This window comes from Topomyia yanbarensis, chromosome 3 (genome assembly GCF_030247195.1).
Source record: "Topomyia yanbarensis strain Yona2022 chromosome 3, ASM3024719v1, whole genome shotgun sequence".
NCBI lineage: Eukaryota > Metazoa > Arthropoda > Insecta > Diptera > Culicidae > Topomyia > Topomyia yanbarensis.
The window spans coordinates 47,116,025-47,134,550 of NC_080672.1; the positions used below are offsets into that span (position 1 = coordinate 47,116,025).

The following is an 18,526-nucleotide window of genomic DNA, read 5'->3' on the forward strand; positions in this document are numbered from 1 at the left end:
CAAAAAAGGATCGGATTCATTGCGTCTAAGGTGCAGATCGCAAGCATTGATGCGTTTTGTTAAATGAATTTCTTTCAATTCATGTGGAATCCAAATATCAAGCTTTTTCACGAGTCCAAGACGTTTTATATGATCGTTAATTGTTGATTTAGGTACTTTTAATCTTTCTCCAATTTCTCTCACACTTACATGACGATCCGATTCAATTACGGCCTTAATTTGATCATCATCAACTTGAGATGATCGTCCTGAACGTTGTTCATCTTTGAGTGAAAAATCTCCAGAACGGAATTTGGCAAACCAATACTGACAAGTACGTGCTGTTACCGCTTCAACTCCGTACACTTCACATATATCTTTGTGAGCATCAACTGCTTTTTTTCCTTTACGGAAATAAAAAAGCATAATATGACGATAATGCTCGTTTTTGCACTCCATATTAAAAAAAAAATGCTATACAAACAACTGTAAACAAAATTACGCGCAATTGTTTTCTGAATCAAGCTAACAGTGAGAGTAAACATATGCAAAAAGGAAGAAAATATGGCAATGGCAGAAGCCATTCAAAATTTGGTTCAATCCATCTAGCGCTGAGTAGCGAAATTAATTCTCGGACAACCCAATATAATAAGGCTTAAAAACGTGCAAAATAATTTTGGCCAGAAATTTAGTCCAGTTACGCCATTGTGCACAGTTGCGTTTCGGCTTCGCCTCATCAAAAACCGACTCTAACATTTTGTCGGAATAGATTAGCGCCGGCTTGACGCAAATCCCTCAAGGTTGGACAGAGAATGCGCAAAATTCAATCAATCAGCGTATGTAGAATGTTGTTACAGTACTGCTGATTGATTTTTATGAAGATCTGACATACGGTGTGGAAAAAACTGCTTTTTTCGTTTGCGAATTTTACCCTTTCTCTGTCCAACCTTAAAACTAAAACACACTTTGTGTTTCAATCGATCGACTGATCAAACGTGATGTCCCGTCCGAGCAGACGTTCTGTTTATGCCGATGAGACATAGTGAAGCCGAAACTTGTCTTGGCTTAAGGCTAGTTTACAGTTTGGGAACAGGGTGAGTCGGGATTTGTGTCGGGATTTGAGCAGGGAAAATTTTCCGTCAGAATCTCTCCAAACTGTCAAAACAAAAGTTCGGCTGCTTCTAAAAAACACCAACAGTATCAAAATAGCACTGAATTTTAAACCTAACAAAAATACAATTTTCCCCGTCGGAAGCAATTTGTGTTGAATTGTTCCCGGTCGGATTCCTGTGTTGAGAGTTTTAAAATCCCGTGATGTTTCCTGCGGTTGGGTTCACACTTCACGTCACGGAATTTTAAATCCCGACATCCATTTAAAATACACAGGGACCCAAATACCATGACACATTTTCCAAACCGTAGGGGAACATGGGGAGACTTGACCAGGTTTTCAGCTAAAACTGCATAAATCTCTAAAAAAGCCTTCAATCCCTCAAAAGTCGCAAAGTTATTGCGCGTCTTTATGATTTTTTGCAGAATTTTTAATTTAATTTTTGAAAAGTTACAAAAGTTTTTCTGTGGTCGTTTTTTCTGGTCAAGTCTCCCCATTGCGGGGAGATTTGACCAAGGCGTGGGGAGACTTGACCAAGTGAATTTTGAAAAATCATAACAAAAATTAATGACAGAAAACATACTGTAATTATTTTTTCCCTATTGTCGAGATCCTTAGGTAGCAGTAAAAAATATAAAAGCGTTGCATTTGATAAATTTTGATTTTTTTAGTGCATTTCTTTTTAAGGATTAACTGTACTGCTTGCATTGCATGTTCACACGTCACGAAATCAGTCCTACTATTGCTAACTTTGTTTACAAATATTAAAATATAATGACTTATGTTTGGGGTGGGATTTTTTTATGGCGTGATTAACATTAACAGTAGATACCAAAGCATAATAAATATTAGGAATTTTGTATCTTTCTTCAGCTGATCGCCACTTGGTCAAGTCTCCCCATAAAATCTTGGTCAAGTCTCCCAAACATTCGTTATTGCGTTCAATGTCATGCAAATTCTAGTAATAACTATTCCAATGTTCCAGTTTATGTAAAATCATTTCACTGCTTCACAAGGATTAAGATGATAGATTAGTACATTAATAGTAACTAGTAGTCGAGTAGATATGTCCATACAAAGTTTGATAAAAAATTACATCATTTGATGCAAATTTATTAATCACGTGATATTTTCTGCACGGAAAGGATTTTTCTCTCCAAACTTTTAAAATTACCTTAAGGGATCGAAACAAGTATAAAAATATTTTTGAAAAAAAATTGAGAATCGAATAGAAGACGCCATAGCCGAAAATAGAATTTTGCGCTTGGTCAAGTCTCACCATGTTCCCCTAAACTAGCCTTTAGCGGTTACTTAAAGTCTGGGCTGCATAGGATGCTTTTTAAGCGTTATATGAAATTCTAATAGACTGGGTTTTCTACTAACCTGCACCGAAAATCTGTATTTTAGCGAAAAATCTGTAATCTGTATATACAGAATCTTGATCGTAGATTATTTTGAAAAATCTGTAAAATACAGAATAATCTGTATATGTGGTAACCCTCAATGTACACAAAGAGCGAAATACACAAATACAAATACAAAATTGAAAACGAAAAAGAGAAAGATCTGTGCACCAAGAGCTGCACAATTTCGCACAAAGAGTCACCTTGAAGAGCTACTTTTTTGTGCCTTCCCTCACTGGCAAACAGGGAGGAAGGTAAATCAAACAACAATTCAGATAAAGATCGATCAGAAGAACGTTTTTAAAATGTTTTTTGGTTGCCTTCTCTGCTTCCGTGCGCGTGGAATCAAGATGCACCTCTTTATTTCCACTCTTTTAGGTGTGCAGCCATGGAGCAGAATGCGCACATGGGAGCAACGCACATCGGAGTGAAGAGGTTAATTGTGAAAGAGAAGAGCGGTGCTTCGTATCAAAGGTGCAAAGAGTAAAAACGTTTGTCTCTTTATTTTCTCTTAGGTGCTTTCCTAGCAGAGATGGAATAAACGAAGAACCAACGACAATAATAACAGTTTCGGTCTCTCTCTTCCTCTCTCTCTCTCTCTCTCTCTCTCTCTCTCTCTCTCTCTTCAAATACGGTTATTGTAGGCACAGTTACGAGGATGAAGATGATCGTGTACTGTGGATTTTCTCCACAAAGGCCGCACGGAGAAATAAATCTAAAGGGGGTTAAATTTGGATAGTTACGGTATTTGAAATAGGTAACTGAAGGACATATAGGAAACTGGAATCAGAATATATTGGCTCAAATGGCACGTTCCCCGTATGTAGTCGGGGATTTGTGCCTTGCCGTGTGTTTTCATCATTTCCTGAGCGGAAGGAAAGGAGAAGAAGGAGGGAGGAAGTAGAATTGGAAGGGTGGAAAAAACAGCACAAAAACAGAAACCAACAACAGATAAGTGAAACTCAAGTAGTTCAACTCGCCTGCGAGTAAGCCTAAAGCTCTTCACCACGTTGGACCACATTAGTATGCCTTTGAGTTTCAGTCTCCCAAACACGGTGTCGTCTATATAAGGACGGCCGAAAACTCGAAATCACAATTGCGCTTTTGCTGGACAGTTTCATATCAAATGATATGAGGTTCAGTAGACGGATTCAAAAAGATCACATGAAAAGGACTCATCACGTTGAATAGTTCCCATGTGGTAATTGAGTTTGCAGTGGCCAGTTAAAGCCCTGGTCAGAATGTCGCAGTGAAGCTTCGAAAAATGTAGGAATTTTTCGGAAATCGCTCGGCCCGGTTGTTCCTGAAACGCCTTTGTTTGGCGACACGTTTGTTTAGTTCGACAATAATTACGGTGCACGGACGAAGCCCAGACCTGTATTTTTTCTCTTATCCAACTTGTCGAAATTGGCAGGGCGGGCTCAGGACCAACGAAGTCAATTGCTGAACCTGCCCTCGCCAGTTTGTACCCCGCATATAATCGCAAAGATTTCTGCTTGGAATACAGTACAGTATCTACCTAGTGAGTGAGATTGTTTCAATTTCATTTCACGACAGTAGACACCAGTATCAGCACTTCCCTCCATCAGAGAACCGTCAGTGTAACAGACCACTTGCGTTTGCTATTGTCTTTCCATATATCCAGACAAACACTCCTCTCGAAAGGGAATCTTCACATGAATATCCTGTAAGGAAAACTACATGTGAGTGTAATATCGCTGGGAGCAAGAATATCGTCACCCTATGTAACCATTTGTGACCACAATCGTGTACGACTGGTAGCAAGATCAACATGGTTACTGTTCCAAAGCCCAGTAACCTGCAGTCTGTATGCACGATAGTGCTTCTTGTTTGAGGTGTATTTGTAATGGTTTGATATTTAGAAGTGCCTCAAGAGCAGCAGTCGGAGTTGTGGTGAAAGCACCACACAATTTTCGTGTAAATCCAATAGATGTATTTAGGTTTGAGACCCGAGGTCTTTCCAAAAGTTCGTCTGCACTGCCCGAAGGCCATGCACGCTTTCTAGACTCTGAATTCAATATGAGCAGACCAATTCAGTTTGGAATCCAATATAACTCCAACGTATTCGACTTGATCTGCACACAGTAGCTCAGAATCAAAGAACTGCAAGGGACGAAACTCGGTTGTTATTCGCTTCTTCGTGAAAAGAATCATTGAAGTTTTGCTCGAGTTAACTGATAATTTAACTTGTCGACACCACTGTTCGACAGCTCTTAATGCCTGTTGCATTAAGTCAAAGATTGTTCCGATGCAAAGTCCAGTAAGAAGTATTTGGAAATCGTCAGCAATCCCGCAGGTTGGAAAGCTCATTGAGTTTCCTTAACAAGCCGCTGGCAACCAGATTCCATAACATACCCTGAGGAAAACCGCAAGTAGTCACCCTCCATGTCTCAGCCCGGCACAGTGACGAGCAAAGAATGCGATCACTAAGCATTGCGTTTATCCAACCCGGGATACATGCAGATTCCCCATGACCGCGCGTCGCTTCCAGAATAGACTGGAAGAACACATTGTCAAAAGCACTTTTAATATCTAGTAATACACCCAAGCTAGATTGCTTAAACGAGAAGGCCTTCGCAATGTTGTAAACAACATCGTGACGCAGAGTGCTCGATTTAGATAGTGGATTTTCCACACTGATATGTATGTTGCATTTTGTGCAGTGTATATTCAATTAAACTAACGTTCCTGATGTGATGATCGATTATCCGCTCCAAAGCTTTCAGAAGAAAATAATTTAACCTGATAGGCCTAAAACTCTTGGCTTCTTCAAAGCTTGAGAGCCTCCCCTCTTTGGGAATAAATCTAAAAGTTATTTCTCGCCGTGCTTTCGGTATATACTCGGTAGCAAGACGGAAAGTGGAAAGCATAATCTTTTTCAAGACATGTTTGAGAACAGCCATCTTTTCTGGGTGATTTGTATGAAGTAAAGCTGTCAACAGCCCACTTGACCGATTCAGTGGTAAACAATTCAGAAATTTCTGATAGTAGGTAGGGAACATGGAACAAAATTTTATCCAAATCAAAGATGGGTTTTTGTGAATTGACTTTAAATTTTTAAATCGATTTTTTTCAGTGTAGGAGTCGATGAAGAATTTTTTCAACCTTTTTACATTTCTTAAAAAAATGCATAGAATTCGCTCAAACTGTCAAGATTTTTTCCGAGGCCCGGAGGGCCGAGTCTTATATACCGATCGACTCAGCTCATCGATTTAGGACATTTGGGACTTTTTGAATGGCAGTTAACACCGCAAATCGTGTTTTTCCAGAGACGTTCCACAAAAAGCTTCGTCACCGAGTCGTTAGTTGATATTTTTGCATGAAAAAATTACAGAATGTTATTGAAATGATGTAGTATAATATACAAAAGTTTCGATCAATTCACTTCACCCATCTTTCTAAAAAAATTGACAAAAAAACTGATTATTTTATGCTGGAAACCTTACAACCCCCCCCCCCCCCCCTTCCCCTTAAATATCTCATTTGATAATAGTCCGATATAAACAATTTTTCATCTAAATTGCTTGTCTTTTCGATTTCGTTGTTAGATATCAACAAAGCCATTATATAAGAAGCAAAGTCTGCACTCTACACAGAGAGGATTTGATCCAAACGAAATCGGTAGAGGTTATATCATTTGAGATGTTGGAAGTTGTCGATTTTATTTTTCCTCTCTTTTGACAAAAATCTATCTATCTATCAGTATATATAAAAGTCAATGTTTGTATGTATATGGATTTATGGACTCCCAAACGGCTTAACCGATTTCCGTAAAAATTTATACATGATTGGCATTTAATATGGAGCGTGTTTGTGTACTATTAGTTGTGAATTATCTGCCCGCCAGATGGCACTTTAGAACAAATTGTGTTTCCCTCCTATTTCATTGAAAGTCGCAGCAACGCGCGATGGGTAGTAGCTAGTTTCTGATAAAAATAAATGTCGCACTCTAAACCAATAACTGGATATTGGGGAAACAACAATTTGATAACCTAGATTTTAGTTGTTCCATCAAAACCCGTTCGTTCCACGAATGATTCATCCCTCTAGCCTCGGTGGTCTACATATCAAACCAGACACGAACCCACTCTCGCCACCGCACGACTACCAGCCAATTAATTGTAATTAATTTGAATAACTAACAAAGCGTTGAACATTGCACAGATTTATTGATTTCCAAGTTGTACATGCCGAGTTCGTTCGGTATTCTCTATCATTACGACCCGCATTGGTACTCGCATGTTTGTCATTCTTGCACGAATCACGATGGGCATTGGCATTCGGATGAGGATCGATCAACAGCCCCCATAAGTCACACGCCGTGCATGGTGGGCGATATATGTTCGTATGTAGATCGGAGGTCCCAACCAGACTAGATGCCAATAAGTCTCGAAACCGGTGTGGTAGAGCAACGGCAGCCAGCAGCAGCAACAGCGCAGACAACATCTTAGGTGTCTCTCCAGCCGATCGACTTGTTTGCTAGCTCAGTGTCTATTGCTGGCTGCTAGTGTAAAGTGCATTATAATAGTCTTCACGGAGAGTCGCACTTTTTGATTTATTGGTGCAATGATTTATTCACAGCTCCTTAAACGGGAACGACCGGCTGCCCTCCCCGCCATGCGGCTGCGATCATGGAATCATTTTATTGGTTACGCTGTAAATCACGGTCGTATTCCATAAATGAATTAAAAGGCATGCACTATCCGTATCTCACGCGTTTTCTTCATGACAAGTGGAACTTGCGAGGGGATTAGTGTAATTAGGGAGTGACTGGTTAGTCTGCACAATCAACGGCTGCTAATTTATTGGAATGCTGATTTTAAATGTTGCGCGTGAATAAACTGTCAACACGAATCTCGACCAGTTTGATGAACTAACATCCGCTTAACGCGTTTAGTTTAATGACATTGAAATTGATATGTACCAGACTAACCTGAATGAAAACCGGCAAGTTAAATAGATCATTCCCTACGAGTATCTTTAATACCGGTAGTGGACACGGCGGAGACGATAAGTGAAAATTTCTAAAATTCTTCACCGTGAATAATAACTCAAACGGGTGCGAATGGATCACCAGGTTTGAAATTGCGCCCAACTGGATCTTGGAAATAGGAACACCATTAAATGCAGCTAATTAGGCAGTGCACGCATTTCTTCACAACATTTAATTATCCATGCGGCCGTTTGCTGAGCCTGAGCCTGGGGATTGTGCACAGCTAAGCACGGCGATGGGGCGATGGATCATGATGATGCTCAGCGAAGCAAAGTGGCCCTAAGTGGTATGGAGTCACCTCATCAGCTAATCGCTCGAACCTGATTCCGTAGCGAGAGGCCATCATGATAGCGAGACACTCTCGCGTCGGTCGGGTTTACAAGCCCGGGATGTAGGCTAGATGCTTGTCCGAGGCATGAGCGTTATCAATTTAATTTTTAATTTTTTTTATTAATCATAGCTAGTCACTATTGACTATTCCATGAATAAGAGTTTTTTGTTGTACTTGCGATCAGTTTAATTTACTAACCTTAAAAAATTACCGCAAACCCTAGCCGAACCACGCACATACATACATACCTTTCGGATCACCCCGTTCAATATGGAACAATTCGCGGATTGCACTAATTGGTCTGCATCCGAGAAGGAAACCAATGAAGATATTATTCGCAGGTTCCAATTAAAAGTCTCGGCTGGTGCCGATAGCTGCTGCAAACATCCGAGCAATTTTTCGATTATTCGAAAACTTTGTGCTTTGCAGGTAATTCCGTCATCAGATTCCATCGACGCACAACGAATGCGCTTCTGGATGCGAATCTCGAACTGACCACGACCGGTGCCGATGTCTGCTTGCTGGACCGGAATCGACCACAGAAGATAGAAGGAAGAGGTTGAACAAAAAAAAACATACACAATTATTTATCTTTCTTTCTGAACTCTGGCCGTGGCCAGTCAAGTCATGTCGAGTCGGTCAGCCTAGGGTGTTTTAGTGCTACCATCAGGTAGCAACAGGTGGCTGAAGCCGCGAGATCACATTTCAGAGTACACTTGACTGGTTGTTGTTTTTTTTATGAAGGTACATACTGGCTTGTTCACCTTTCTACCAGGTCCCGCAGCGTCACACCCTCTCGAGTCATTCCATTCAAGTGATGGTCAACATCTTTTAGTGGTTTTTACGGCTGATTGATGCATGTAAAGTGATACCATTCTTAACTGTAATTAAGTTATTATCAGGGCATCAGAAACTATTAAAAATATTAGCTGCGATAGTGATGATGGAATTGCTGCAGCAGTTATCCTAGTTTTTTTTTTTGAAACAGTAATAGAAGTTTATCCTATTAGTAGACTATTAATTAGAAAATAACGATAAAACCGATCACAGTTGTTAGAAAGCAAGACTAGATATGCGAATATGCTTGACTAATAAAAGTAGGAACATAAATGAGTGGATTGTTTAATCACAACAGGATGCTTACGCCTTCAAAAATGTGTGGTTTGAGCTAGCATCTAAAAGAAGACAGCTGAGTTTACGTTGCTTTGTTTTTTGGTTGGTTTGGACTGGTTTGGTGACATCAGGCGAAGATAGATGATTGCCGCTATTTTTGTTGCATGATGGTGAAATCGTCCTAAAATGTGTGCCGAATATTTAGCGATGTGCTTTATTACATAATAAATTGATCGCAGCGTTTTATCTAATTATTTAAGGAGTAAGGCTATACCATTCGAGTCTAAAAATGACAAATTTGGGTTTTTCCGGGTGTATAGTGGAAGCTTTTAAATTTTCGTTTCAAGTTGTACAAACATTATTTTCTTATATTTGATAAAAAATGACCGCTTCCAGTTGAAACTGTCTAATCTGGGCCAGTGTTGAAATCCAGCATAAAGTTCTCATGGGTGGCTCCGAGACGATTGGACAGATTGAGCTGTTTTTTGCTACGCTTCAAACAATCTTCGCGAAAATCAATCAATTGTATTCGGGACATTGTCGATATATTACTGATGATTTTTATCAAGATTTTGCCAACGGCGCGAAAAAAAATTTTTTTTTTCGTATTTAACGAGAACCGCTTTTCGAGGCGTTCTTATTTATCCCTTAATATGCAATAAATGCAATGAAAGGTGTATTATCTTCATAATCAATCCGGTATTTAATTCTATTCAACTCGGATCCGATCCCAGAAATATGGGTAATTTATGCGAAATTCCAAGTACCAACCGGCAACATCAAATTGGTTCATAATCCAAATCATTCATATACAATAAAAATTGTTTTAATTAGGGGAACCCGGGGATATTTAGACAGTTGGGGTAATTCGGACCCCTCGTTTTCCCAGAAAATCTTAAGACTTTCTGACCGTCGTACATACTCGTGGAACCGCTATTCTAAAACAATAATTTTGACCGCTGAATCTAATTCTTTGTTTTGTTTTAGAAAGGAGATACAACGTGTTTCATTTTTTTGCCCTCTTTAAAACAAAAATAATAACAGGTCAGGGTTTTGAAATGCTTGAGGCTCCTATTTTATGGAATGATTTTTGCTTGGGGGAAACAAAGCTATTTTCAAGACGCTCACTACTTTTGTGCGAAATGGGTCTACAGGGCTATTCGGGCCCTTTATTTCATCCACCACCGTTTAGCGTCCTGCGGCTATGCACACGATTGAACATACCAAAGCACAGTGGCGGATTTGCCTTAAAACCTGGCCAAAGTCAAAAATTGCATGGTAGTATTTTGGGTTCTAGAAAATATATTGTTTTTCAGATGGTGCTTCCGCATGATATTTTAAGTGAAACGCTCCATATATATATATATATATATATATATATATATATATATATATATATATATATATATATATATATATATATATATATATATATATATATATATATATATATATATATATATATATATATATATATATATATATATATATATATATATATATATATATATATATATATATATATATATATATATATATATATATATATATACAGGGAGTTTGGTTCATGGTTAAGAATCTCTCGGGGGGTGATAGACTGCCATATTTGGAGAAAAAAATTGTTCTACACATACCATCAAATCTCAACCGTTACAGAGTTATTGAACTTTTTGTGTAAAAAACTTATTTGTCTTAAAATACCTCTAACTTTAAAAGTATACTTTGTATTTTAAATATTTCAGTTCCATTCGAAAGGTGAGAAAATTTCCTATTGAATAGTGTTCTCATATCTTTTAAGTAATTAGTTTTAATTACCTTTTAGCTGTAAAGTAGTTAAAAGTTAGTGTTTTTGAGGAGGTTTTTGCTAATTTTCTCGAAATAATGAAGTATGATTATAGCAATATCCATTATCCAAAAGTTGGATTTTAGGACGATTCATAATTTGTTCTTGGACGTCATATTTCTGTCTCTTCTCATTTCTTTGTAATTTCATTACTATACTTTTCCTGTAATCGACTTGCAAGTGCTTAAAAGACTCTAATCTAAAAAATATGCTTTATATCGTTATTTACAAGATTTCACTGGAAAGCTGAGAAAATGTCTTATCAGTGTATGTACAAATATCTTTTAGTTAAGAGTACTAAATGATTTTTTACTAAAGAAATAACTCAAAATTTGTGTTTTTTGGAGAGTTTTTTAATTATTCTAATTATTTATCAACAAAATTTATCGTTACTATTGTTCATTTGATGCCCCTTAATGTTCTCTATAACTTTTTATTTGACACTTTGTCTATATCTCTTTTCATTTTGCTGCTATTTAATAGTTAATACAGCATGAGCTCGCCACAAATGTAGTGGGTTCGAAATCGATATTTTTGCATATGAAACGATGTAATAAAAACGATTTTGCGTCGAAACCAAAAGAGATAATTGAATGGAGTCAAAGAAAGAACTGTAGAACTTGCTGAGATGCATTATTTCCATGATAATAATGGTGATGTTTATTATTTACTATTTTAAGAAAATTAACGAAAATGCTAATAATAGCACTAACTTTAAACTAATTTACTTTTAAAAAAATACTAAATTCACTTAACTGAAAGGTATTAATACATTTTTCACTGTAAAATTTTCCTGACTTTCGAATAAAAAGAAAAAAAGTTCAATAAGTGCCATAATTTTTCAATTAGAGCTGGTACTAGTGAAAATGAAATAAAAATATCCAAGTTGAATAACCCAAAATCATGAAAATAAGAAAAGGTAAGTGTATCATGTCAAAGAACGAATTAAGCAGCTCATCAAGACTAACAATCTGAATTATTAAAATTATGAGGTTAACTATTAGGATTTTCAAGAAATGAACGAAAAATCGTTTAAAATTGTTTAATTTTCAATAAATTACTTTGTAAATGCTACTTGAACTCATTAGCTGAAACATGTGAGGGCATCACTCAATGCAAAATTTTCTCACCTTTCGAATGGAACTAAAACATTTAAAATACAAAGTATACTTTTAAGGTTAGAGGCATTTTAAGACAAATAAGTTTTTTTACACAAACAGTTCAATAACTCTGTAACGGTTGAGATTTGATGGTATGTGTAGAACAATTTTTTTCTCCAAATATGGCAGTCTATCACCCCCCGAGAGATTCTTAACCATGAACCAAACACCCTGTATATATTGATGTAAAAAGATATTATTTTGTTTGTTTATAGAAAATGTCAATAACTTTCACGATTTTGTAGCAGACGGTTTCAGCAAACATTTTTACTATATTATAGAAATACTTTTTTTGTTTACGTATGTCCACTATGTTTCCATTTGAAACATTATGGAATTCTTGCCCGAATATGCCCATTTTTGAGTAATCTTTGGTTAAGTGGAGATTGATACTGATTATAAGATCTTCAGTTCGAAATTTAGACTCGCTCTTTTAATTACTGCTGCACCCCCGCTTGTCGTAGCGAGTCGCACAACACTGAGTTTTGAACAGGAAGAATTGTGTATTTAGTGGTGAAAATTTCATCGAATTTCAAAAGTTATCAAAAGTGGAACGCAAAAGACGTAAATAATTCTTGGTCGTTTATATTGAAAACCAATGATGGCAACAGAAGTGATCGCCAAAGGTTCCAAATTTCAAAAATCGATTACGAATACCATAGTTAAACGTTACCGGGAAACTATGACGTATGATCATGCAAAGCAAAACAAATCTAGAGGTGGAATATATGATTGGATTCTATGAGCGAAAATCAGTAGAGTAGTGAATAAGAATACTGAGATCTCCGGCCGTGATATGGCTAAAAATCTCACTTTGGCGTACACTCCAGCTTGGCGAATATGTTTTTTTGAGAAGGTTGTCAGTCGTAAAATGTCAGCAAATATGACAACAAAACGTGAATGGTCAAAACTATACCAGGAAGCAGTACAAGCATGTTCTGACCAAGTATAACGCATGCATTTAAATAGATTCGCAATCGTAATAATTCATTGCAATAGTGGACTTTGGACAAATCCTCGGTCCAACAATTTAAATAAAACTATGCATCTTAGTGAATTTCACTCGTTTTCGTATTTTAGTCATATTTATTTTTTAGTTACTACAAATTGCATACAAACTTGTTGTTAATTTTCACTCCAAGCATTTCGTCGCACAATCGGAATATTTTCTATAACTTAAAAAATACTATTTTTCGCTCTTTGAGAAATATGTGCATCGGACAGCAATTGAATAATAATCGTACAGAGAGTTGAAAAGTTTTATAACTATGTTGTATAATATTTCAAATACATAGTTTGAAATGACAAATAACATCAATTCTCATAAAAGTTACATCATCTAGATACCCAAATATCCTATTGCGTACAAATCAACAAATTCTATCATTTAACTACACACCATTTAAAATTCGATATATTATAAACGTTATTGGCATATACTGGAACCATTAAGACCATTTATTCGTGAAAGTTTACTTATATTTATATTAAAATGTCGGCCATTTTGCATCCGCCATTTTAAATTTTGAAAATCTGACATCAAAATCGTAATCTGCACCCCCAAAAAACGTGGTATGTACCCTTGCAGGTCAATCAAAACCATTTTCGACTTTTGGCCAGGTTTTTAGGGAAATCCGCCACTGTGCTAAGCAAAGAAAATACATGATCCGCCAATAGATAGCTGTGACTAACCAGATAAGGTTTTTGTAAGGCATTTTTTTTGTTTCTTTAAGGAGCTTATCCAATAAATATTTCGTTGGTAAACATAATTTCATTGTTGAAAAAAAAAACTTGACGGTCTAAATTACCCCTACATTGTAAAAGGGTGGATAAACGTAGTTTTGCAAATTAACATAATAATGTTTGGAATATTTACGACAGCTTTCTCGCCGCATATTTGCCGCTGTAATGGAATAAATAAATAACAGCGACGCCTAATGTGCGCACCTAGAAAAAATCGTGTAAATTTACGTCTCCTGACCATGACATAGACGAGCATAAAAAAAGACATAGTTTTACGTTTGATTTTAATTTTACATGTCGTTGAATTTTGCGAGTCACGTAATTTTACTCCACATATGGCGTTTGTTTAAAATAGTGAAGGGAAAATTGCACCCTTCACCATTGCGTTGCGCTTGGAAAGTACATCTTTCATGTAAAATGAAAAAAAAAACACGGTTATATTTCATCATTTCGTCAATTACGGTTTGTTAGATTGTGAAAAGTTTGGAATTACGTCAACGATAAAAATCAGATTTTTTTGGCGTGTGGATAAGCCACATCGCTTCAAGTCAAGTGCTATCCGACATCACTCCGCTCCGTTGCGTTGCCTTGCGTAAGCACAGTATACTTCGTAGATTGCAGACTGATGACTCTCATTTCCAGCCAGCCTACTTGAGGAGCATTGTTTGGAAATAACAATTGATCCAGTCCAAGCGAGAGTTTCGCCTGAGAGCCACCACCATCTTTACCGTAACTTGGGATGTGAAAGGAAATGTTGATGTGGTACTTACTTAACGGAAGGCCCCGACTCAGTGACACTCCCATAAGTACCACGGTTTGGGTAGTGGGTGGGTTGTTAGTCAGGATTCGCTTCAAGCAAGCGATGGGACTGAGACTATATTTTCGTGCATGTTTGAATAGTTATAGTTTATTGATTGTAGGATACGTAAATCTTCTAGGCGTTTAAACTCTGGCTAATCGTTTATTGAGATTGTTTCATCGAAAACAACTTAAACTCCGGACAGCCGGCTGTCGGGAGTGTTGTCGACAATGTAAAATGGACCGTGAACAATGAGTTTAAAAGTGGTATGGTGGAACATTCAAAAATTATGTCACGCAAAGATTACCCAATACTAACTAACTCTCTGTCATATTACCACGTTATTTTCCCCTTGGTCTAATACGCATCAAATTCTTTTAGTTGTTCCTTCATTTTGTAGTAGCACTTTTATGCCGCTAGTCGCAAAAGTGTTCATGTTCTATGGAATTTACTATATACATGGCGCGATCGTGCTGAAAACGGCCGATTGCGTCAAAGCACATGATGTGCTCCCCTTCCATTTATGTCACAATTATTCATATCTCTTTCTCCTAATAGCGTGGCAGAATTTATAAATGGACCTGATAGGTATAATCACAAGCATATTGAGATCCTGTAACATGAAATTTTCCACCTCGTTCGAGTTAAACGTTCCGATATTACAATGAAGACGCGAAACAGAAAAAATATAAATGCTGCGTTCCTAAACGATATTAACATCATGCACGAATCAAACACCCCCCGTTTCCAAATAGTACGTACTTATTCTTAGCTCAGTATAATTGACTGATGAGTTAATGGACTAAAAGTAAAGCATTGAATATGACCATAAAACATTTGTTCCTCGTGCTGAAATGATTGCCGCAAATTGGTAATTGGATTTGAATTGATCTTGCGAATTGTCAATTCTCCACCCTCATACATAATTCAAAAGTCATTCACTCAGACAAGACCATGCGTATTTCCCACCCGCGTTAAAGACCCAGTGGATTCGTTTCCTAGTTGGTCAAATAAACACTAAACAAACAAATAAATTAGTTTTGTTCAGTCGAAAGAAATGTCAGCTCGATTGGCATCAACCGGCGGATACGTGTTCCCTTACAGTGCCATCAAATGAAAGTACATTTAAAATTACATGCGACAAAATATGTGCAATTCAGAATATAACGAAATGCAGATTGCTTAATTATTTGCATTTAAAAAAGATCGGAAAAAATAGTTGCATAACCAAGGTGGTTCATTTTCAAAGATAGCACTGCTGATGAATCACTGTATAAAAATTGGTGATAAGGGACGCGGACGAAAATAGCTGACCACCGCCTGTCCGACATCACTCCGCTCCGTCGGACTTAAACTAATTTAAGCCCCTATGTTTGAGTAATCCGTGCAAACGAGTGGATCACAGGTTTGCTTGCAAGAGGCCGCCGCTTCCGACGGCGGGTCGGCGGCCACCTCGTCCGACGGATCCTCAGCGGCTTTACGCCGCTTCGGATCCTTGGCTAGACCGCATCGCACTGGCTTCGCAGCATGCGCAAGAGCAGTGTAACAACTGAAAAATTGTGGCTGTTCCTTTAAGCCAAACCGACTTTTTTATTTAATTTTCTTTTATTACCTATGCTCTTAATAAATGTGATTTTATTTTAAAAATATCAATAAGGAATATTTCTTCTAGTACTTCGAGTTTGATTTTGCGGTGAACGGTACATTCTGAGGAATTATTTCCGGATATTGCTATTATAAGTGGAATTGTTTTGTGTTGTAATTGTGTTTTCTAGGGAATGTTTTAGCTAAAAGTTATACAACCATGTTGGACTCTATCTGAATGTAGTAAACATCGTAAAAAAACTAGTGGGTATTTATATTTTTTTTTCAAGAATGATTAACCAGCTGAATAAATTTGCTGTAATAGCAGTAATGTAATCCTTAATTGGAGAGGTATTAAAAATGTTAAAGACTTTGCGAAGTCGAGCAAGGAAATCGAATAAAAGCGATGTGGCGTAGCCACATTAGGCGGCATGATTATTTAGCTGTTACACTAATACTTTAAAAAATAATGAATTAACTGATTTGAAAAAAAAAACTAAAATATAAACATATAGTTTTATTGATACACTAAATTTCAGTTTTCTTGCCTGCAGGCAAATCATTGACGTAACTTGAGCATTGATTCTGTATTTTATCGTTATATATCCATGAATGAGACTAAAGATAGATTCTGACTCTCTTTTAATATTGTTTAATCATAGAAATTGGTTTTGGTTTTCGAAATGACTCATTCGGCGAAATGACCCATTCGACGAAATAGCCCATTTGGCGAGAGGACTTTCGGCAAAATGACCCACACCCCGAAAATTATGCACAAGAATCATAAAGAAAAACTTAACATGTCTAGGGTAGAACCACAGTAACCCAAACCGAACATTCGAATGTAATGCCATGTGTATTTTTGGCGTGAACTAGTTTTTTGAAAACACAACTTGGTTCGACAATACGAGATTTAATAATCACGCTTTCAGGAAATTGGTACCGATTTTCGTAAAGGGCTTTTTAGATGAAATTATGAACAGATTTTTTTTTCGTGTACTTACTATCGAGGAAAACCTGTATTTTAAAAAGTTTTTGCACTATTCTATCTTGTCGTATAAAAAGTACCATTCCTCTGATCATGCCTCGAAAGCTCAAATTTTCTTAATTTCTTGCTTTTTTTGCGAAAGGTTTAAAACATTTTTTAATTATTTTTTCCAATGGGTGTAGTTTAACAATGACAAAACATACAAAAAATGTAGGAGTAAATTTCACATTCACTCATTTTTGTCCATTTTTTGAAAAAAAATATTGAAAAAAAAATCTTCATTGACTCCTACCTAACTAACTAACTAGCTAACCTGACTAACTTACCTAACTAACTAATTTAACTAATTGAAACCATTCGAAAAAAAATGATAAAAAAAAGTTTGACCCTTTTCAATAGACAGATTAGATCATTTTTGGAATAACAAAGTATGCAATGTGACATTTTGTGACAAATTTCTCATGTACAGAAAGTTCCATTAAAATCTGAGAGGGTACTGCCAACATTTGTTATAGGATTGGCGCGAAATTCGTCAATTACTATCGCGAATAAATTCTATTTTTGAGCCCATTTTACAGTCTTCGAGACTTCCAAATCCAAAAATCAAATGTGTTACTACTGGTTGTCAAATCGTTTCATTCGTGAATTGTTCTCTTAAATCCCATTCATCTGTGGCAATACACGTTAGTTACCCGAGCCGACGTCGCACAATCTCTTACATCTGCACAAAAACCTTTAAACTAATAGTAGCATGATTGATCACAAAACACCCCCTAAAACGGCGACTGAAAAAGTTAATAACCAGATTTCCAAACTTACCTAACCGCCACAAGCGCTGCAGGGCTGTGGCTAACTGGCTGCTCATTCGACAGCCATCCTTCGGGTGTTCGTCTGGTTTGCATTTTTGTTTTTTTGATTGATATCGTCGGTCTCGCGTTTCGGCATCGGAAAAGCAAGTTCGTCGCTTGTACGCTAGCTCACTACAATCTTTCGTTTTTGTTTCACTGCCCCCTCCGCCACTCTTCTGACTAATCTCGAACTGATCCGTATCGGGGGGTTTGTCTGCTTAGTTGCGGATCAATCACCGTGACGACTATTCATTCCCCTTCGATAGACACCATCACTCTAAAACATTGTAAAATTTCGCTCCGGTCACTTTCATCTTGCAGCACTTTTATTGCGCGAGCTTGTTTTTACCGCGATATTAATTTGCCCTGTTTTATCTCGAATACATCCTCTTTGGAGCAGTTTCCTGTCGCATAACGATTCAAATTATCACGGCGCGCTCTTTTCTCACACTCACGATGATTTGATTACCCGCAGCATCCGTTATCGGACAACCCGGTCGCGATGAGAAACCGACCAGTGGACCTAATGTAGCATGTACAGCAAAAGAAAGAAAGGAAGGAAAAAACTAGTTGCAAACTCGACCAGTGCGCCAGTGCCGAGATGGCTTCA

At 37.2% G+C, this 18,526-nt stretch overlaps 1 protein-coding gene across 2 annotated transcripts in view; it reads left to right on the forward strand.

The window, feature by feature from the left end:
• Window positions 1–18,526, forward strand: part of LOC131688595 (protein cortex) — a 132,643-nt gene that overhangs the window by 86,688 nt on the left and 27,429 nt on the right. The gene's annotated exons all lie outside the window — the stretch shown is intronic.